Source organism: Schistocerca nitens, chromosome 1, assembly GCF_023898315.1.
Source record: "Schistocerca nitens isolate TAMUIC-IGC-003100 chromosome 1, iqSchNite1.1, whole genome shotgun sequence".
NCBI lineage: Eukaryota > Metazoa > Arthropoda > Insecta > Orthoptera > Acrididae > Schistocerca > Schistocerca nitens.
This window is the reverse complement of record NC_064614.1, coordinates 1,302,036,822-1,302,059,580: the sequence shown is the minus strand read 5'-3', so window position 1 is coordinate 1,302,059,580 and position 22,759 is coordinate 1,302,036,822. Positions and strand designations below refer to the sequence as shown.

Here is a 22,759-nt window from a genome sequence, read left to right as displayed (position 1 = left end):
CTAACCCAGTCTCTGGAGTTTCAGTGAGGCGTAGTGAGAACTCGGAGGTCATGTCGTACGGCGCGCACATCACTGTCGTCAATAGCGGCGAGCAGCGAGACATCTTAGCGTAACAGGAATTATGTAAGAGTATTGTATAAGGTAAACAAAAAAAATAAATAAATAAATAAAATAAATAAATAAAAGGGAAAGTACGATATACTAGGATAAGTTAAACTGTAGGATTTAACAATAACTAGATTATTATTGTGGGGGTTTTCTACCACAAGCGTGGCGCGCGCCTGTTGAGATGCTATTTTTCAGGTCACCAAACCACAGACCCGAGATGGAGGGACGACGGGCGAGCGAAAGTAGCATAGTTGAATGTTCCTTATAGCACAGTAAAACTTCAGCCTGCATAATAACATAATTTATTCCGAAGACATAGAATGTAGATCGTAGGCATATGGTAGTTAATTCTTGAGCATGTCTACTGTCGATCTATATAAGTAATAGTAATATTGGTGCGGGCCCGCACATTTAGTTGTTCATCCGTTACATAGCATCAGTTATCACACACCATGTACAATACTGAGATCGGTCTCTACACATATATCAAAATAAATTATTTCCATGTCTAGATTAGATGTTATAATGATAGCTGCAGATAAATAACTATAAAAGTAAAATAAGAGTGTCTGAAATGACAGACCATCAATGTGTCATTATGTAAATTTATTATAACATAGAAGGTCATGGGAAAAAGTTAGGCTTAAGATTTTTGTCAGAACTGTGCAGATGACGGGTATCGTGGCAATACAGAGGCCAGCCAGCGCAAAAACAAGAGGTCTTCGGCTACCTGCTAGAGGGCGAGCGTCCGGTCCTGCAAGCTGACAGTCACCGGGCCATGTACCTGAGGGATTACGCGGGGTCCTCGCCGGGCCACAAGCGAAAGTGAGGCTGGCCGTTGACACTGACACGCGACCCACACGCGACAGCCTGCTAGCTCTCCAGACGCGGCAGCCGTTTGGAGGGTTTCCCTGCGGCAGACCACGTTGTCGTGAGTACACGAAGAAGATCACATATCGTGTCAGAACCTGCGCCCATGTGCCTCAGGACAGAAAGGGACGTTATATACTCACCTGTTTGGGTTTTTACAACTCACTAGCATTGGCCGATCTGCATACACAAAGCAGTATCGTGCCACACTAACAAATGTATGGTCTCATTTCTAACTTCTCCTCTCTTTTAGAGAGCAGTTTTAGCAATCGTCACTCCTTGTTCGATCCTGTATGGATGACCTCACACACTTGTGGAGTCACTCCACGTGCCATCATCCCTTGTCGAACTGCAATATTGGGAAACGTAAAGTACTGTCCAGCGAGAGAAGAGACCTAGACTAGTGATGTATCCCAACAAATAGACCTCAGAGACAATTAATCGACGTGAGGAGAGCCTATCACTGTGTCTTCCTACCCTATTGCCGTTGCAACAACGTAGCAACAACACCCGACGTTTAGCCTTATGTGATGTCAGTACTGTGGAATTAGTGAAGTGCCACGGATATTTCTAACAATGTGATTTAGTGCCTCATTCTCAGCACAGTCGTGAACTTTGTGCAATGTGCACCACAATTTGATGCCCCATGAACCTTGTTTTTTTTCTTAAATTTCTTTCTCTTATGTTGTTTTTGTAATGTATGTTATACCTTGTATGCGTTTGTGTTTTACACTGTAATTCTTATTACAGATTACTGTATTGTTCTCCACATCATGTTTTTTTTGTATTTTGTGTTTATTGTTGTGTGTATGCAAACAGTGTGCCTGAAGTCCCCATAAACTGAAGCAGATACCACCACTGTCATTGTGAATGGACCATCAATTCAGGGAACATTTTGTAAAGGTTATTCTTGCTGCAGGGAGACAGAATGAATCGGAGGTTGTAACTAGATTCTGAAAGCTCACAAAGAGATTGTTAACTTAAATAGTATCATGTGTGAGTGAGTTCAGGTTAGTTTCATGATTCAAATTGTTGTAAAATCTTGGGCATTTAATTGCGGAGCACTCCAACTCTGATTGTAAAGAATAAACTGCTCCATATTTGGCTCACATGCCCGGGCCATATTTAGAGCGTGAATGTCTGTGTGAATCGGTGTTTGGAAGGGGCTCCCTGGGTATGGATGTGTGATGTGAGTGTTAGTGTTCCATATTAAGAAGGTGAAGTTGGCTACATCATAAATAATCCTCCCTCTATGAGCTGCATTTTTCAGTTGCAGTGATTTTTTTTATAGAGTGGGGCATGTGGAGTCAGTTTTTAAGATTGTTCTTGGGCGAATGACTCACTACCTTGCTCCTAAGTGAGCCAACCGCTCACCAATTACAATCTAAAATGGCGTAGGGGCAATGAGAGATGGCATGAGCCCCCTCTCATATTTCTATCTTACGATTCTCCTCTCTAATTGCATGCGGTGGGAAGTTGCTATTCCTTCACACGCGGACTTCCCACGCAGCGTCTCTCGTCACCCGGGTGGTCCGGTGACAGGCGGGTTAAGCCGACGTGTGTGAGGCAGTCGAGTGAATGCTTTGCAGTCGCCGACATTGTCAAGAGACACGCCCGCTGGGGTGTGAAGTAGCGGCTGGGCTAGAGGTTCCGTTACTTCGGCGAAACTTAGCGAAAACACTTTCTGGCGGGCTACCAGCGAGGCGTGGGAATGACTTGTGTACCCAGGCAGTTGTGGCGGGAAAATTCCCGCACTTTCTGCAAAATAGTAACGGTGATTGGTTTGCTCAGGGCATAGCGCCGTGACGTACACTGCTAGCCCCGGCACCTCGCAGGTTATACAAATGATGTAAAAGGGGCGATTTTTGTATGGCACAGGATACGCATTATATGTTTACTAAATCGACACGGTACATGGTGATATATTGCTGTGTTGGAGACGGGTTTCACACTCTAATATTCAAGCTCCTGTCCTCAGTGGGAAAGCAGTGTAATTAAGAGTTTTTCTGTATTTGACGATATGTAGGCCACTTTGCAAGGTTTAAGAGTTGATGCAATATGGTGATCTGTGCAAAATAGTTTTTTTCCACTGAAAGTCTCATCTGCAGAAAAAAAAGTAAAGATGGATGGTGCTTCCACACCGGCGTTATCAGTAATTTGGAGGGTAAATTCGATAAGAGCCAATCATAATGTTCGATTCACTCACAAGACATCCTTTGTGGTAGGATATAGGAGTCTCTACATAGCGGTGAGAACGTTTGTGTATGTTGAAAGCAGGAAGGGTAAGACATAATGGATTGGGCGCCATGTTAGGACCATAAGGAGGAATGCATTCGGCGTTATTCTGCGCTATTTTCGTAAACAGCTTCTGTTAAGACAAGAATTTCCATGCAGGCAAGCTGAGACATCATAAAAGCTCCTACAAAAGCGACTGTTAACTATTTCTGGGACACTATACAATTTCTGAGAGGTTTAACATAGACATGTGACGTCAGTATAACATTGCGAACGTGAGTCGCCAAGTGGACGTTTCACGGTGATGCATGAGGCAGTTTAGCATGGCTCGACACAGCTTATATTTCCCGTTAGGATAGGTAGGGAGTAAGCTGCGTGTACTATTCTGGAACAGATTTCTATAGCGCGATATGTGACATCATTAACCCAAGGTATAGCATCTGCAACGGTAAACACACGTGCTGCGCAGTGGTGTTTCAGGTATGGGATTGGCGTGGCACGCCTTGGAGTACTGTGGCGAGGTGGACAGAAGTGTGTGCTGTACCTCACATGATCGCCAAGGGCGTGACGGCAGAGGAGGAGACGCTGCGGAATCGGGCCTGGTTGCCGCAGTCCTAACCTGCTAGCCTGAGGGAGGTTGGCCCATGGTCGCTCGAGCAATGCTACGGTGGCCACAGCCAGGCAAGGTTGGGGCCGGAGGCAGCGGTTGTGACAGCAGAGGCAGCAGTGGCATCAGGCGTCAAGTGGCAGGATGTGTTTTTTATTGGCGATCTTTTATTTAAACTGTATTCCATCGATTTCACCGACTAACAGGATGCTGCGAATTGAAAAAAACTACCCCATACATGTGAAAAGTATCGTTTTAATTAATTTGCATAATTTTTTTGTATCAGTGTGGTGTTAGTGGTACTGCAGAATGCTAGGTTAATTTGCATAATCTTTATGTAAAATGCAGTACAATATTTTAAGGGGTTGCGTGAGAAAGAATAATGCGCCAGAAATGGCATTCAAAAGTATGTGAAATTTGAAAAGAGAAGCAGAAAATGGTGGGAGGACATAACTAATTACTTACTTTGGTTTCAAAGGCGGTAGCATAGTTTAAGGAAATGGGGGTGACATGGAAAACCACTAATTAGAACAATAGGTTAAGTGCTACAAAGGGCCAAACATTAGGTTAGGACACCCAGAGTACAGTGCCAAACGTTTGTTTATGCAATATGTTTGCTCCATGTAATTACTTTCTGCCAGACCTGCATGTTTCCAAACAGCAGAGAATGATGAGCAAGAGAAATCCAACCCCTACAAACTGACTTTTTTTATAAATAAACAATATAGCCTTGAATTCCCTGTTATGATATCTATCCTCTCCACCAGACCACCATCCTGGGTTACATCACAGAATGGAGAACCACCCTCTGGTGGCAGAACTGTGTACTAGATCCGGACCTTGGGGCAAACCAACTGTTTCCCGCCATTTTCCCCAACACCAGACCGCCATCTTGGATTATGTCATGGAACGGACAACAGTGTCCTCTGGTGGTAGTACTGTGTACTAGGTCAGTTGGACTCCAGACCTCGTGGCGAACACACCGGATGGTGGTAGTGCCTCAAATTGTTTAAATAAAGACTGAATGCAAAATAAAGACTTATGTTCAGCACAGGCTGAGTCCTCTACCTGCCATTTCCTTGGAAGAAGTGGCAGTTAGTGGAAGTAACCTAAGTGGCCTATTTTCCTGCCATTTTCGTAGATTAGAAGAGGTAGCTGTGGTGTGCTGCATTGTCATGATGGAATTTGAACTTCCAGCCATTTTTTGTAGTAGTGGAGGGGAGGGGTTTACCAGTGGGTGAGAGTTTAATTAATTGATGAATTTAATTAAGTAGTCAATCAAATTGATAAGCGTGAGAGGAGCTATTCCAATAAACTGGCCTGAAAGTGTACCTGTAGCAGTGAGGGGGAGGGGTTGTGGGGCGAGATGGAGGAGGCGGCGGATCAGTAGGTTAAGTGACTGTCAATGAAAACGAAGGATCGTTTTAACAGAGCAATAGGTTAAGCACCTGTCAATCAAAGGAGAACAATAGGTTAAGTACCTGTCAATCAAAGAAGAACATTAAGTTTGCCCCTGTGTGCATAGTTGCCCCTGATGTAGGCAACTCGCATTAACAAAATGCAGTGACACCGTCCTAGCTCCACTACTGATGTCGTTTTGCTTTTCCTTAACGTATCTTCTGAGAGAAGTCATAGTGACATTCTGTTCCTTAGTTTCTCCGGAAACCAGACTGATGACTTATCAGACTGATAGTACTGTAATATTCACACCAGCCAGCATCTGCTTTCTTAAGAATTGGAATTGTTACATTCTTTTCGAAGTCTGTAAGTATTTTGGCTGTCTCATACAGCTTGCGCATCAGGTGTAACAGTTAATATCGTTGTTGATTTTTAATGTACTATAAATTATTGTAAAACTATATTTCCACTGTCTCTCTGGTGTAATACTACGAAGAAGTTGTATAATTATGCAGGGTATTGAGTTTTAGAGAAAATCCAGAATAAAGCATTAAATGATGATGTTTAATTGAACATGCTCCTTCTTTATAATATTTGTTATGTTTCTCGAGTGTAGTAATTTACCTAATGCATAACTCCTCCGAAGTTCTGAGGCAGCTGCTGCCTTTCTCGAGTGAAACAGTTTGCAACATCGTTGCCCTCAAGTCTCGAGAACTGAAAGGTTAAAGTTGCAGTGGCAACTCATAATTATGAGAGTATCGAGACCACCAGCCTGTCTGTTCTGCCGCTAAGGGGATCTTCGGCGTTCTTCTGTTGTCTATCATCACTAGACACAATCTGCCTAAATCGCCCTTAGTTTTTGATATTCGGTTTCCATATTTGCATAGCCCCATAATACTTTTTGTGTGGTCTTTTTCTTATTGGACGAACTGTGTTGTGTGCGGTCGCTTAAGTATGGCCTGTCTACAATAACAGCCCTTTGGCCAAAGTTATCAATGCTATTTAATTAATGAAACGTGCCTTCTTGGAAATGTACACACGAGTTTCCATGAGCAGTGTACTGTACTTAATCAAGTGAATAATTGACTTTTATTTAAGTAGAGGCGTGCTATTTTCTGTTGTCTCCTACGTTAAAAAATGGTTCAAATGGCTCTGAGCAGACTTAACTGCTGTGGTCATCAGTCCCCTAGAACTTAGAACTACTTAAACCTAACTAACCTAAGGACATCACACACATCCATGCCCGAGGCAGGATTCGAACCTGCAACCGTAGCGGTCGCGCGGTTCCAGACTGTAGCGCCTAGAACCGTTCGGCCACTCCGGCCGGCTCTCCTACGTTAATCACGGTTCACGACCACTACTGTAATGACGAGGGACGCCAGAGCTAATTATGCCTGCAGTAGGAGAAGAGTTTCACCCTTTCTGCAGTCGTCAGCACAGAGAGCTGAGACAGGAGGGAAGTGTGTTTGTAAGCCACGCCGGGAAGCTACAGAGGGCGAATGGCGAATGTCAAAATATGTGACATAAATGGTTGTATCTTTTGATTGCACTGACATAGAAGCTTAAAATTTTTTAACCTCCCAGGGACCTTAGACCTTACTATGTGACACAAATCTGAACTTTATGTTCAAGGTTGCTTCATTTGGGGGAGGGGACCAAAGTACGTTCAAGAGAAAAAAGCAGTCGTAACAGATGGACAGACGAACAGACGGATGAAAGACCAAAAAAATAGTTGTTTTCGTGTTATATAACAGGAAATAAACAATTTTCGGATTTTTTCTTTACATGGGATAGGAGTGATGATGGAAATAGGATCACATTTGGGGAAGTGGAGAAAATGGTCAATAGATTACAGTGCCATAAAGCAGCTGGGGTCGATGAAATTAAGTCGGAACTCATCAAATACAGTGGAATGTCAGGTCTTAAATGGCTACACAGGATAATTGAAATGGCCTGGGAGTCGGGACAGGTTCCATCAGACTGGACAAAAGCAGTAATCACACCAATCTTTAAACATTGAAACAGAAAAGATTGTAACAACTACAGAGGTATCTCTTTAATCAGCGTTGTGGGTAAAATCTTCTCAGGTATTGTTGAAAGGAAAGTGCGAGTATTAGTTGAGGACCAATTGGATGAAAATCAGTGTAGGTTTAGGCCTCTTAGAGGTTGTCATCAGTCCCCTAGAACTTGGAACTACTTAAACCTAACTAACCTAAGGGCATCACACACATCCACGCCCGAAGCAGGATTCGAACCTGTGACCGTAGCGGTCGCGCGGTTCGAGACTGTAGTGCCTAGAACCGCTCGGCCACCCCGGCCATATCTTTTGGCTGAATTGACGCAAAAGCTTCAAATTTTTACACAACGAAGCGAACGTAGACCTTAATGAGCGAAAAAGTGTTCTTCACAGTCGGTCAGAAAGACAGACAGACACACAGACAGACAGACAAAAAAGAAATGCTATAAGGGTTCCGCTTTTACATGTTGAGGCACGGAACGCTAATAAAGTTCAAGGAGCCCAAAAATCCATTACTGCGACGGTGTTCCGCTCGGTGAGACTGCGTCAACTTCCGTTGCTAGCGGACGCCGCCGTACTCGCTTGTCCCTGAGCGTGGGCAGTTTGCAGCATAGTCAGACATTTTGGTTAAAACATCAGGCGAGAACGCAGTAACATTTGCCTATTATGAGAGTGTACGATAGTGGTATCACGTGGAAAACCGAGGAGCCGCCAGCACCAGCCATAGGAGGCCCAAAAAAAATCTGAGGATAGTTTTAACATCAGACGGAAGCGGTCATAATAAACAAATGTCATTGCGATCTCGATTGCTGTTGGAATCAAAGTATAGCACCAGATCGCAGGACTCCACGAGCAATGTCGTCTAAATTTACAGTCAAACATTTCAGTGCGCAACACTCGGCACAGTCAACTGATCAGCGACGACGCTGTCCCATTCGCGACGTGGTTACGCGCAGGCATATGGCACTCTCGGACAACAACTACCCGACTTTGACCGAAAAGTTGTTTCTGTAAAATAGGCTTCCACCACACACTGCTGGTGCATTATTATTCGTCACATTCTTCGATTTTGGATTCATTGCAGCTGTTATTGCCGAGGGTTTCAGTTTTCGCAAATGCTAGGGCCCCCGTAAACGATCAAACGCGTTTGACAAAATCGCCCTTATCTAGCCAAGGATTTGCCAAGCAAGCCCGTGCACGTTCAAACAATGTTTGTCAGTTTAACCTCACTCGTGTCAAACTTTCCGTCAATCAAAATTTGTCGCAGACACGTCAAATATTATCTATGCTTGACAAACACATCAAGCAGCACCGTACACTGTCAAATATTTAACAAGCATAGTAAGTTTGACAAAATGTTTGATCGTTCATCGGGGCCTTTGATCGCCGAGCTGTTGGCGCTCCTGAGGGGGCGAGCGCTGTAGCAGGGCTCCAGACGGCCGCCGCTCTGCTCTCCTGCTTTCCGGCCGGCAGGCAGTGTTTACGTGCCGTCAGCGGATGAATGGAGGCGACAGCGGCAGGGCACTGGCTGACGTCACGGCGCCGCAATGCGCTGACCGCGCGACACAGCGGCAGCCTGCGCGGCAACAAGTAGTCAGAGGCAACAGGTGGCCGCACTTTGCGCAGGGGCAACCGCAGCTGCCTGCGTGGGAAGGCGGAAGGGAGAGGGAACAGGATGGAACAGCCTCGCCCGGGAATCCCCTGCTGCCCACCTCGCCAGGACACCGTGGCGGCCCAGGGCTTTGGCAGCGGGTTATAATACTGCTTCATTGCGTGTACGCACGAGCGTAACATTGCACGAAAAACGTACAGAAGGGGACATAAATTTAATTTCAACGTACATTTATTTACTCACTTTACATGGAACTGGAATGAGGCTTGTAACCTTCTTACGTATTTTATAAGTAACACAATCGTATAGTGCAGACGCAGTTTAATCCTTAAATACTACACTGGGTAAATTTTCACGCATGCGGCTCGAAAGAAAAATTACATTAAAACAAAGTAGGACGACTGCATTAAAACACTTAATTGTATTTATCATAACATAAAACTAAATGTTAAATACCAAGTCATAAAAAGTTTTGCTTTATTTTACAGGTTAATTTTATGAATTCGGAAAAATGCCTCTTTAAAATCACTAACAATTTTGGCTCAATATATCATGAAATGAGTTAACAGTTTCATTATTTTCCATCGCCCACGCACAGTTCACATAACTCGCAAAAGATTTTGCAGTGTTCTGCACGAACGAAACGTTCACACGGAGCGTTTCACAGAAAAGTTCTTGTCACTTGTGGTGTGTACAATGTCGTCGCGTGTAGAATGTCCGTCTCTATGAATCGTGTTATTGTATTAATGTATTGTAAAGACATGCACACGCTGTGAAAGGTATCGCACGAATGTGACAAAGCTTGTTTGTGTACAGTTAATCTTTGGATATGGACCTAGTTTAATGCTGTTTGCGTAATACGTTACGTGAAACTTTCAAGATATTCACTGAAAATAATCTGCGAGGATCTTGAATGTATTAAAATGCAGGTAGCTAGCTTCACCTCTGAAACTTCCTTTAAATTGAAACAGCATGCACATACGTAATAGCAGTTTTCTTTGGTGGTAAGATTCTACTGATTGTTCACCTGCTTTATCGGAAAATACACCTCACCTACACGCGCAAACTACAACCTGTCGTTATTGAACTGTCTTTGGTGAGTAGAGCTGTAAGTTCCGGCTACAAAGCTCTCAGGGCTATCTTTATATTAAATACCAAATATAGTTCTCTAATAAAATATCCAGCTATACTGGGTTATGTCCTAGCACGAACAACTGTATGTATCATCTCGTAATATTTGAAACTTCTCTCGATAAATGTTTACTTTCTTTAAGTATTGATAAAACATCGTCTTTGCCACAGATTCTGTCAGCACAAACAAGCACGATGCTTTTACGTAAAATTACTTGAAATTAAGCAAAATACCTATCCACTCTGAAGGAGTGTTATTAATGTTATTTTTTTTAAACAAGTCTGAGTTGTATATTATTAATAGTTCAGAAATATAGTGAAATAACGTTATCGGTCTTAAGATGGCCGAAAACAATATGAATAGCATCTGCGCCTCTCGCCCGTTATTTAAAATATTCACAGACACTTCTTAAAGCGTAGGCTTGCTGATGGGATTAGCAAATACTACAATAAGACAGTGCAAAATTAGGTACAGTTTCATCTCTTGCTTGAAATTACCAAATTACACTCACAGCAGTCACGTCTGGCCTCCAGCACGCTCAAGGTAGATCAGAGATCGAAGAAGAAGTGAGGAAAAAAAAAATCGGAGCATTTGTTCTAAGAATGACAACGATCGTAGATATTAGTTTTCCATAGAACAGTTCTTTGTAGCTCATGACATTTAATTAATGTTTTTTATAATATTTTTGTAAAGAAAGATCGACATTATCAGTTTTTGACACTTTATAACTCGTATCGAAATTTTTCGTGGTAGATAAAGTTCACTTTCATGAAAGTTTATCGCACACGTGTCTGCTCCAGGAGGTAAGCAGTACACACTTTTCTTGCGTAGCTTGCATCTGCTTTGTTTAACACCTGTGTCTTAGCTTTCAAAAGATTTCTTTTGATCTTGAAATAACCCAAAAGATGAAGTTTCAAGCAATTTTGAAGGTCAGTAACTCTCTTGCATTCTCTCAAAATTGCTTGAATCTTCATCTTTTGGTTTATTTGAAGTGTTCGTTGCATTATTCTTTGTTGCGTGAAACGCATGGGTAGCTCCAATCCAAGTTGATGTACGTACTCAAAACGACTTTCGGGTTTATTTCCCTTTGCTCCACAACAGAGTGTCCAGATTATGTAGGCATTTATGGCAGATGTATTCAAGAGGCCATAAAAAACTGCTAATCGCCATCGATGTGTTCGTTTACTGCATGTACAATTTTGACACGTTTGATCAAACGCATCTACATCCTCTATGATAGCGTTAGTATTATGGCTTGCTCCTGTAGGATAATGTTGGTGAGCAATGCATTGTTGAGGCGAGAAGAACTTCTTTTCCTCGCTTGGAGCAATACTATACAGGTTGTAATAAGTTTTGTGAACCGTACAGAAAGAGTGATGCTTTGGCAGGACGTCCTTTGGTTTCAAGAAGCTCTTGGGTTTCTGCCTTGTTCCTTCGAACAGTTCCAACAATTGTAAGACCATATCCTCACTTTGCTACGAATAAAGAAAAGAGGTAAACCAGATGTCTACTTTTATATTAGACTTGGTTCCGTGTATTGGTCTGGACAATTCTCTAACAAAAAGGTTAACCAAAGGCTCATCTACAGTCTCCGTCTCTTTTCCAACGTCAGGAATTTCACTAACTACATATTTGGAATTGGCGTCACACTTATAGACCAATTTTATACCATACTTTTCTGGTTTTTTAGCTAGATACATTCGAAATTTACACCTACCTTGGAACCCTGCAAGCTGTTAGTCTATGATGCATTCAGATGATGGTATGTAGTATTCTATACAATGTGTGAAGAAACTGTCCCAAATAAACCTGATATTGTGAAAGGACCTGTTTTTCTTTGTTCCCTGCATTCTTTGTCATCGAACCTTAGCAGTTGGTAATGAATCTAAATATGATACGGGACATAACAAACATACACAGGAGTCGACTGGCCATTCCATAAAATTTTTGTAGGCATATGTTTATCTTTCCTTAATCCGCTTGTACCCAACAAACCTAAAAATGCTTCTAACTCTTCAACTGCTAAACCATTAGTCCAACTGGGTGGAAGGCTATAGTTTTTCCTTTTGATCCGCTACTTCCAAATTTGTGCAATTTACAAAATGTTTCAGCACGGTATTATCGACAAAGAGACGCCAACTTGCAAGAATACTGTTAGTGTTTTGGGCGTCACCTTTTGGACCTATTTCCGTCTGTACAATATTATGAGCATATGGTTTTTGTCTCTTTGGATGTTCTATCGGCCAAACTTGGTTACTGTTCTTTTCAATGTCTTTTTCTTTGGTGCAATAATACGATTATTTACTACGTCATACCAACTTATTTGTTTGTCTTCATAAAAATACGTAGTTATTTTGAAGAAATATTTAAAAATACAACTCAAAATGACTATGAACATTGAACAAAATAATTCCGTCGGCACTACTCTGAATGAAAATTCACCCACGGGTTGCAAAGACACAGTAGAATTGATGGACGTTGTGTGCGTTGCAACCGGTTCACACAGCTACCACTGCTGAGAGAAGACACTCTGGGAATAACAGCAGTCCGAGCAGTGTTGCCATCTTGCAACAGACAAATAAGTTTTCTGTTGTCTGAAAATTCACCCAGAGTAGTATTTAAGGACTAACACGAATCACTAGCCTTCCTCTCTTCCACCCCACTCCCAATAAACAAAAAAGAAAAATCTGGTTTCCCAAAGAATCGAACTCCCGCTAAGGGCTCTCATTATCAACCTCAGGATGAGTATAGTGAGAGTAATTAGCTTTCCATTTTAAGAAAAGCTAGTTTTATTAGTTTTTTAGCATTTCAATGCTTATGACGTCATGTGTACTATGTGGAAAAAGTGTTGCGATTAGGTTTAGTATTAAACAAGTAATAAATTAAAACTTAGTACCTCATGCTGCTGCATCAACAGGGTAAATGCAGTAACCGAAAAATTATTTCCCTGCTGACCCCTTTCTCGTTGCATGTTGCGTGTCTAACAACTTCCAGGGACAATAAAAATTTGATTATCAGTATTTCATATATTTATTGATCGAATATAAAAATTTCAGATGCCTCATGGTCTATGCATTAAGAGATATGTTACGTTTATACCACACAGTAAGTAACTTTACAGAAGCAGGAGAGCTTCTGTAAAGTTTGGAAGGTAGGAGACGAGGTACTGGCAGAAGTAAAGCTGTGAGTACCGGGCGTGAGTCGTGCTTCGGTAGCTGTTGGTAGAGCACTTGCCCGCGAAAGGCAAAGGTCCCGAGTTCGAGTCTCGGTCGGGCACACAGTTTTAATCTGCCAGGAAGTTTCATATCAGTGCACACTCCGCTGCAGAGTGAAAATCTCATTCTGGAAACATCCCCCAGGCTGTGGCTAAGCCATGTCTCCGCAATATCCTTTCTTTCAGGAGTGCTAGTTCTGCATGGTTCGCAGGAGAGCTTCTGTAAAGTTTGGAAGGTAGGAGACGAGGTACTGGTAGAAGTAAAGCTGTGAGTACCGGGCGTGAGTCGTGCTTCGGTAGCTCAGTTGGTAGAGCACTTGCCCGCGAAAGGCAAAGGTCCCGAGTTCGAGTCTCGGTCGGGCATACAGTTTTAATCTGCCAGGAAGTTTCATATCAGCGCACACTCCGCTGCAGAGTGAAAATCTCATTCTGGAAGTACAATGAGATTCGATATGCGAATGGTACAACTTTGGTGCCAAGGTGCACGCAGACCCTGTGCAGTGGCTCTTCAGTTCGGCCAGGGGTCGCTATTCGAACGCCGCATAGCGGACGAGATGTACACCCGACGATCACATCCCGACTCGAGGAGGACGTTAGCAGGCGCAGAATGCCAGGTATACCTGTTAGACGACATTGCTCAGAGTTCAGCCAGTTTGAGAGGGGCCTAAACACCGCCATGGAAACTGCAGGCTGGTCGACATGCCGTGTGGCTCGCTAGGTGGATTGTTCGGTGTGTTCCGTCAGATAATGTTGGGAGCAGTGTGACGTATCGGGTCTGGAACGCCAGTCAGCTCAATGGAAGCACACAGATTCACCGCCACCAAAAAAATTTCGGGTAACCGCCAGTGCTGAAAAAATGATGGTGTCCATGTTGTGTGACAGCGAGGGCGTAATCCTTATCCATTGCGTTCCAAGGGGCACTACGGTAACAGGTGCATCCTACGAAAATGTTTTGAAGAACAAATTCCTTCCTGCACTGCAACAAAAACGTCCGGGAAGGGCTGCGCGTGTGCTGTTTCATCAAGACAACGCACCCGTACATCGAGCTAACGTTACGCAACAGTTTCTTCGTGATAACAACTTTGAAGTGATTCCTCATGCTCCCTACTCACCTGGCCTGGCTCATAGTGACTTTAGGCTTTTTCCAACAATGAAAGACACTCTCCGTGGCCGCACATTCACCAGCCATGCTGCTATTGCCTCAGCGATTTTCCAGTGGTCAAAACAGACTCCTAAAGAAGCCTTCGCCGCTGCCATGGAACCATGGCGTCAGCGTTGTGAAAAATGTGTACGTCTGCAGGGCGATTACGTCGAGAAGTAACGCCAGTTTCATCGATTTCGGGTGAGTAGTTAATTAGCAAAAAAAATCGGAGGCCTTAGAACTTGAATGCACCTCGTAGAACAACATGTGTCAACAATGCAGAGCATGGATGGAGATGTGCGACCAAGAAACACAATGAAACCTGCAAAATATGATGAATTGGACACTGCAATGTACCGATGGTTTATACAAGCAAGAAGTCAGGGGATTCCACTTTCAGGGCCTATAATAATGGCCAAGGCTGTTGAAATGAACAACAAACTTGATGGTGACTCGTCTTTTAAAGCAGGTATCGGATGGTTAGACCAGTTTAAATTTCGTCATGGCATTCGCCAACTTGATATCAGTGGAGAAAAGCTCGGCGCGGATAGCTCTGTAGTAACTGCTGAGTTCCGGGAACAATTTAAAGAAAAAATGGCTGAATTGAATCTTGTTAGGGAGCAAGTTTACAACTGTGATGAAACTGGGCTTCATTGGAAGGCTTTACCACAAAAGGCATTAGCATCACTCTCTGAAAAAGCTGCTCCAGGTTTCAAAGTACAAAAAGATCGCATCACTGCTATGGTTTGCGCAAATGCGACCGGCAATCATAGGCTACCCCTACTTGTGATTGGGAAATCAAGAAAACTTCGTGCATTCAAGAATTTGAATCTGAATGCTCTCCCTGCACAATACTACGCCCAGAAGAGTGCTTGGATGGTTCAATCAATTTTTTCTGACTGGTTTCACAAACAATTTGTTCCTCAAGTTAGAGCACATTTGGCTGAAGAAAAGTTGCCACAGAAAGCGCTATTGCTATTACACAATGCCCCAACGCACCCTACTTGTGAAATGAAAAGTGATGACGGCAACATAACATGTCTCTTCCTTCCAGCAAACACAACTTCACTTATACAGCCCATGGATCAGGGAATCATCGAAAACATGAAACGTCGTGATAGAAAAATATTTATCGAAAGTTTGCTCTCATCTGATGAATCAACATCTGTAAAACAGTTTTGGAGGTCTTACAATATTAAAGAAGCCATTTTCAATGTTGCCAGTGCATGGAGTGATTTGTCAGTGTCAGATTTCAAGAACGGCTGGAATAAACTTTGGCCTCATCCTAGAGGTGAAGAATCGGAGGAAGCTGAGTGTGTGACAGTTGACGAGATGGTCAATTTGTGCAATAATTGTCAAACCAGCACAAATTTGACGTCAGAAGAAGTATCAGAGTGGTTACACTGTGACAAAGTGGACGGGGTTTTCAAATTTTGTGTGATGACGAAATTGTTGCCAGCGTAAGTGCCACCAAAGAAGAAGAAGAAGAAGAAGAAGGGGCTGATGAAGACGAGTGTTCAAACCATGAACAAAAAATCAGCCATTCAGAGGCCGAAACAATGCTGTCCAAGTGTATAGAATGGTTTGAAAGTCAAGAAGAGGCTAATGCAACGCAGGCACTATTGCTCCGAAAAATACGAAATATTGCCGCGGTGAAAGCTCGAACATCAAAAAGACAGAAGAAATTGACTGACTATTTCCAAGCTAGATAAACCATTTCATCTGTAAGTTTATAGTACAGTACAGTACTGTAGATTACATATTTTGCAACTTTTGTAGGTACTGCTCCGAAATATTATTATATTACTGTGAGAGTGGTATGTGTCTATACATAAAATAACTGACTGAGGTTATGTTTTGGAGGAATACAGTGTTTCTGTTATCAGTCTATTTGCTCAACCGTCACGACCACGGTGCCGAAGATGACGGTTAATCGAGTTTCCACTGTATTACGTTTGAATTGACGACGAACGGAGTGTGGGAGGTGCTGTGTCAGCGTCGATGGTTTGCAGATGCGGCACGCTGCCAGGGTACGATATGTGCCCTGTCCTTTGCTGCGACCCAATGCCGGCGTCTGCCTTCCTCAAGAGCTGCTTTTGAACGTGGGTGGGACGCGGGGGGGGGGGGGGGGGGGCGGCTGTGTTTCGTGGCCAGCGAAGGTGTTTAAACCAAGAAGAGTGTTCCTGGAGCCATTCTGTAGCAATTCTGGACGTCTGGGGTGTCGCATGCACAATGGATACTAGTGGATGCATACGTTTCTGTCACCTGTCGGAGTTGTATCTAGAGGTATCAGAGGTCCCATATCACTAAAACTGCACCCGCCCCACACCATTGCAGAGCCTGCACCGGCTTGAACTGTCCCCTGCTGACATACAAGGTCCATGGATTCGTGAGGTTGGCTCCAAACCCGTACACCGTGTCTCATCTCCTGTGCGCCGACTGTAACACCACGTCCAAACTCACATAAATCGTGATAACCTGCCAATGGATCAGCAGTAACCGATCTACCAACTGCGCCAGGCACTTGCCGACCGCAGCGCCGTATTTGCCTATTTACATATCTCTGTATTTGAATACGCATTACCAGTTTCTTTGGCGCTTCTGTGAATATCCCGCAAGCGTTCGGCAGTGACGTGTGAAAAAGCTGCGAGCGTTAGTTCCAGTACGTCTGGCACCTTAACAATCTTCTTATTCCTCGTGACAAATGCTTTAACTTGCTCCAGATCAGTTATTTTGGGTTCATATTGTAATGGTGCAGTCACAAATGTAAAAATGGACCATTTGTATGCTGTGAGAATGATTACTTTTCATGTTTGTACGGCTCTTATCACTCTGGTTCGTGTGAGACCACATCTGTCGTATAAAACAATGGACATAGTCCAAATAAAGAGTATCTGCTTTTACATATTTATCCTCAAAATTAAATTGTTATATTTTCTTAATTCAAGCAGCTTTTAGTAACAATCTTTCATAAAATATCTATTATCAACAATTTGCATTTGAAATGGAAACAAGAATTTCGCGTGCAAAGTGTCGCTATTAACGAGAAGACATGCAGTATTCATAAAAATGGTGATGAATTTTACAATTTCGAGGTGAAAGTGCTTCAAACTGAACGAAAAAAAAAAAGAGGATGACCAAAGCGAGACTCAAACCAACGATCTATGGACTGCACCAGATTGTCAGTGTACTACGCTACCGTTTCCGCTATGCATCGAGCTTGTATCTGAATCCCAACTGTATCAAATACAGTCCCTCGGAAAATTTCAAAGGCCATTTTTTCCTGTAAATTTATGAAACACGTTAAGAACAACCTGTTTTTCCGCATTTTTAACCGTGTTCCACACACGTGTTTCACTACGGAGCCGGAGGGGCCTCAGTATCATTTTCACACTGCGTATTAACAGCGCGACAATCGGAGCACAACAGTACAGAATGTGGAACTGTATACGATTTTTAAAATAAAAACTACATTAAGAAAAACGTTGATGGCTGTTAATACATTAGAATACCCTTAAGGTTTTATTTCACGTGACTTTACTGATGAGATATCTAATACGTAAGTACGACCTACTTCCAAGAGCGTAATGATGCGAGTCTACGTGTGCTACGGCTTCTGCCCAATCATTGCGTTCGTGTTTATTTGAAACAGGTTTATTGTTATGATGAACAGACTATACTAGTCATTTCCTTTTGTGTTCCACACGCAAACAGAGCGAGAGAAAGAAGAGTGTCCGTTGCCTCCGTAAGAACCCTCATTTCTCGTATCTGTTCTTCGTGATCCTTATTCTAGACTTGCGTTAGTCGCAGCACAATCGTTCTGCAGTTTCTGCAGTCACCTTCAAATATCGGCTCTCTAAATTGTTCACAAGAAGAACGTCGTCTTTACGGATTCCCATTTGAGTTTCTAAAGTGTCCCATAACTCTGTCGTGTTGATCGAACCTGCTGGTAACAAATCTAGCAGTCCGTTTCTGAAGTTCTTCGGTGTCTCTCTCCCTTTAATCCGCTCTGGTGGCGACACCAAACACATTGCAGTTTCAAGAACGGGACACATTTAGAGATGAACCACGCTTTCTTAAAATTCTCCCACTAAACCAAAGACGACCATTGGTCTTTCTTACTACAATCCAGTATGCTCATTCCATTTCATATCGCTTTTCAGCATTACGCGCAGATATTTATCTGATGTCGCTGTATCAAGCAGCACAGTAATAATGCTGTTTTCGAGCTCTTTTCGTACTCATCTCGATTAGCTTATATTTTTCTACATTTAGAGTTAGGTGCCTTCAGCACACGAGCTAGAAGTTTTATACACGGTGTTCGGAGATTCCCGTTACAACTTTCTACACTACCGGCCATTAAAATTGCTACACCACGAAGATGACGTGCTACAGACGCGAAATTTAACCGACAGGAAGAAGATGCTGTGATATGCAAATAATTAGCTTTTCAGATTATTCACACAAGGTTGGCGCCGGTGACGACACCTACAACGTGCTGACATGAGGAAAGTTTCCAACCCATTTCTCATACACAAACAGCAGTTGGCCGGCGTTGCCTGGTGAAACGTCGTTGTGATGCCTCGTGTAAGGAGAAGAAATGCGTACCAACACGTTTCTGACTTTGAGAAAGGTCGGATTGTAGCCTATCGCGATTGCGGTTTATCGTATCGCGACATTGCTGCTCGCGTTGGTCGAGATCCAATGACTGTTAGCAGAATATGGAATCGATGGGTTCAGGAGGGTAATACGGAACGCAGTGCTGGATCCCAACGGCCTCATATCACTAATAGTCGAGATGACAGGCATCTTATCCGCATGGCTGTAACGGATCGTGCAGTCACGTCAACAGATGGGGACGTTTGCAAAACAACAACCATCTGCACGAACAGTTCGACAACGTTTGCACCAGCATGGACTATCACCTGGGAGACCGTGGCTGCGGTTACCCTTGACGCTGCATCACAGACAGGAGCGCCTGCGATGGTGTACTCAACGAGGAATCTGGGTGCACGAATGGTAAAACGTCGTTTTTTCGGATGAATCCAGGTTCTGTTTACAGCATCAAGATGGTCGCATCCGTGTTTGGCGACATCGCGGTGAACGCACATTGAAAGCGTGTATTCGTCATCGCCATACTGGCGTATCACCCGGCGTGATGGTATGGGGTGCCATTGGTTACACGTCTCGGTCACCTCTTGTTCGAATTGACGGCACTGAACAGTGAACGTTACATTTCATATGTGTTACGACCCGTGGCTCTACCCTTCATTCGATCCCCGCGAAACCCTACATTTCAGCAGGATAATGCACGACCGCATGTTGCTGGTCCTGTATGGGCCTTTCTGGATACAGAAAGTGTTCGACTGCTGCCCAGGCCAGAAGATTCTCCAGATCTCTCACCAATTGAAAACGTCTAGTCAATGGTGGCCGAGCAACTGGATCGTCACAATACGCCAGTCACTACTCTTGATGAACTGTGGTATCGTGTTGAAGCTGCATGGGCAGCTGTACCTGTACACGCCATCCAAGCTCTCTTTGACTCAATGCCCAGGCGTATCAAGGCCGTTATAACGGCCAGAGGTGATTGTTCTGGGTACTGATTTCTCAGGATCTATGCACCCAAATTGCATGAAAATGTAGTCACTAGTATAACATATTTGTCCAATGAATACCCGTTTATCATCTGCATTTCTTCGTGGTGTAGCAATTTTAATGGCCAGTAGAGTAGGAGTGGTAGAGGGGAGTGAGTAAATAATATTTTGAATAGGAATGCATGTCCGGAAACGTACCGTTTTCATTGTACGATGGTTTCAGTTCAGATGTTTAGCTCGTCCACTTCTGCTTGAGGAACTGAATTAGGCTTGACGCAGTACAATTTTCAGGTAAGAATTCGAAAGCAACCATGACGAAACATCCATTTATCAGTTAAGCAAGTTTGTTGTTATTAACACTTGAACATTACGTGTTTAAATTACTCCAAAAGGAAAAGAACCCAGCATACTATGCGTACAGAACAGTACTCATACATCACAACAGTGGATCGATGGGGCGGCCACCAAAGTTGTTATTGACATTGTACCTATGAAGAATGTTCTGGTACACACGCTCCATCCTTGTGTGTCTTCAGTTTCTAGTGCAGCTGCCAGAACCCGTACCAGCAGCTCGTCCTCTGTCTCTACGCGAGTCTCGTAGCGAGGCATACGTTGAATGACATCAGGTGTGCGTCTGACGTAGTACACATCATACGGTCTGCCCTGTTGCATACCAGGAGAAGCGACTCTTGACACTTTTCTCTTTTCCTCAGCAAACGTTAACGCGTTACACATCTGAACTGAAACCGTCGTGGAACGGAAATGGTACGTTTGCGGACATGGGTTCCTATTCGAGATATTATGTATTGATTCCCCTCTACAAGTTCTACAAATTTGTAACAGTAATTTACGAACACCCTGTATAGGTCATCCTGTATCGTCCCCCAGTCAGTCAGCGACGACACGCCATAGCACCATCAGCAATGGATATTCCTCTAAGGACTGGCTTTGATAAAAGCCTTTGTTCATCTTGGTTCTGGTGGTGGAAGGATTCGCCGCTAGGATTCTTCCTAACGCCCAGGGTACGTCCGATCGTGCTAAAACTCACCCTCTCTTTGTCAGTAATGACCCTTGCATGATCTTTGTGGAGGCTCCTTCCTTGTACCCCTTGAGGAAGTAGAGGTGAAACTGACAACAGCTCTTGAACATTTGGCCAAGTATTACGATGAAAACCAACTGAAACCGAACCCTGGAAAGACCCAAGTCTGTGCATTCCATCTTATAAATAGGGAAGCCAAAAGGAAACTGAACATCACTTGGAGAGGAGAACAAAACTCCACTGCGAAACTCCTAAATACCTTGGGGTGAAGATGGACCGTTCCCTCACATTCAAGGCCCACTGTGAAGGGACGAGCATCAAAGCGCGGAACAACATCATCCGCAAACTTACAGGAACCACCCGGGGTGCCCAGCCAAAAGTGCTTGGAACATCTGCCTCGACACTACGTTTCTCCGCCGCAGAATACGCAGCACCCGTCTGGCAAAAGGCTGCACATGCTAAACATGTAGATACAGCCCTGAACGAGACAGGACGCTTTGTTACAGGCTGCTTACGACCTACTCCTGTCAATAAGCTGTACCAAATTATGGGTATAGCACCGCCACGCGTTCGAAGGCAAGCTGCAACAGATGTGGAGAAGAAAAAAACAAGAAATCGACCCTAGACATCCTTTGTTCGGACATGACCCTCAACAGCCAAGACTGAGGTCAATAAAAAGCTTCCTACAGAAAACTATGGCAATTCGTTCATCTCCCAGAACTCGCAGAGAGGAGCTTTGGCGAGACTCCCTAGCTGAAGGCAATCACGCAACGGAAATAGCCGAAGGTTCACACCTGCCATACGTGACCCGGAAGACTTTGAACAGACTGCGAGTTGGGGTGTCGAGGTGCAAAGCCAACCTCAGGAAGTGGGGCTTCAGTAGTGAGGAGGAAACTTGCCAGTGTGCTGACGTACAGGACGAGCAACATCTGCTAGTCTGCAGGAACCCACCGGCTGCATGCACCATCTGTGATCTTGCTGCAGCCGGCGAAACTGCTGTGATAACCGCTGAATACTGGGCCCGTCAAAAAAATACAATCATCTTGCTGCTTGTTTGTATATATTATTGAATCTGTGTCATAAATACTACTGTACGTATTTAATTTTGCAAATTTGTCATGTGAGTCTATACGTATTAGTTTTTGTAATTATTTTATGTCCTGGACTCGAAAATAAATAAAATCATCAGCAAATGGCTGCGGGTTGCTGGGCATTCTATACGGGACGTATTTCGTTCTGAGGGGAAACGGGATGGCAACAGGAAGGAAAGCAGCCAGGCCTTAAACTTACTGTGCAAAACCCGAACCGTGCCGTCGCTGCCCCTGTGAGGGTCAAAGGCACAAGAGAAAGAAGAGGATTAGATTACATTAGAACTCTGGGAAGATAACGATCCAAAATCACACATCAGGTATTATAAAAGAACGCCGTATTTATTAGCGTCCGAATGTTATTCGGACACGACCTCAGACGCCAGACTAAAATCTTGTAGGTAATTTTAGGATCAAGCTGGGTAGTACGGTCAGTAGAACTACAGTCACATTACTTGGCGACAGTTACCTCTGACAAGAGAAACTCCTCCCCCCCCCCCCCTCTCTAGATTTAGTGGGAAAATGGCACAGTGGAAAGCCCGTCAAAAACTGAATAAAGATCAAGCATGAACACAAGAAGAAGGTGTATTGAACTACGAGAAAGTAGCAAGATAGAAACAGTGAACGGTCAGAGCTTAAGATGTGAACATGGTGCCACGGTGTCGTGGTTGTGAGTTCGCGGTGTTGGACTGCAAACCGGCAGA

At 43.7% G+C, this 22,759-nt stretch overlaps 1 non-coding gene across 1 annotated transcript; it reads left to right on the top strand.

The window, feature by feature from the left end:
* The first annotated feature begins 13,482 nt into the window (after window positions 1-13,482).
* Window positions 13,483-13,557, top strand: Trnas-cga (transfer RNA serine (anticodon CGA)). The gene has a single exon. It is a non-coding gene; the product is annotated as a tRNA-Ser (tRNA).
* The last annotated feature ends 9,202 nt before the right edge of the window (window positions 13,558-22,759 follow it).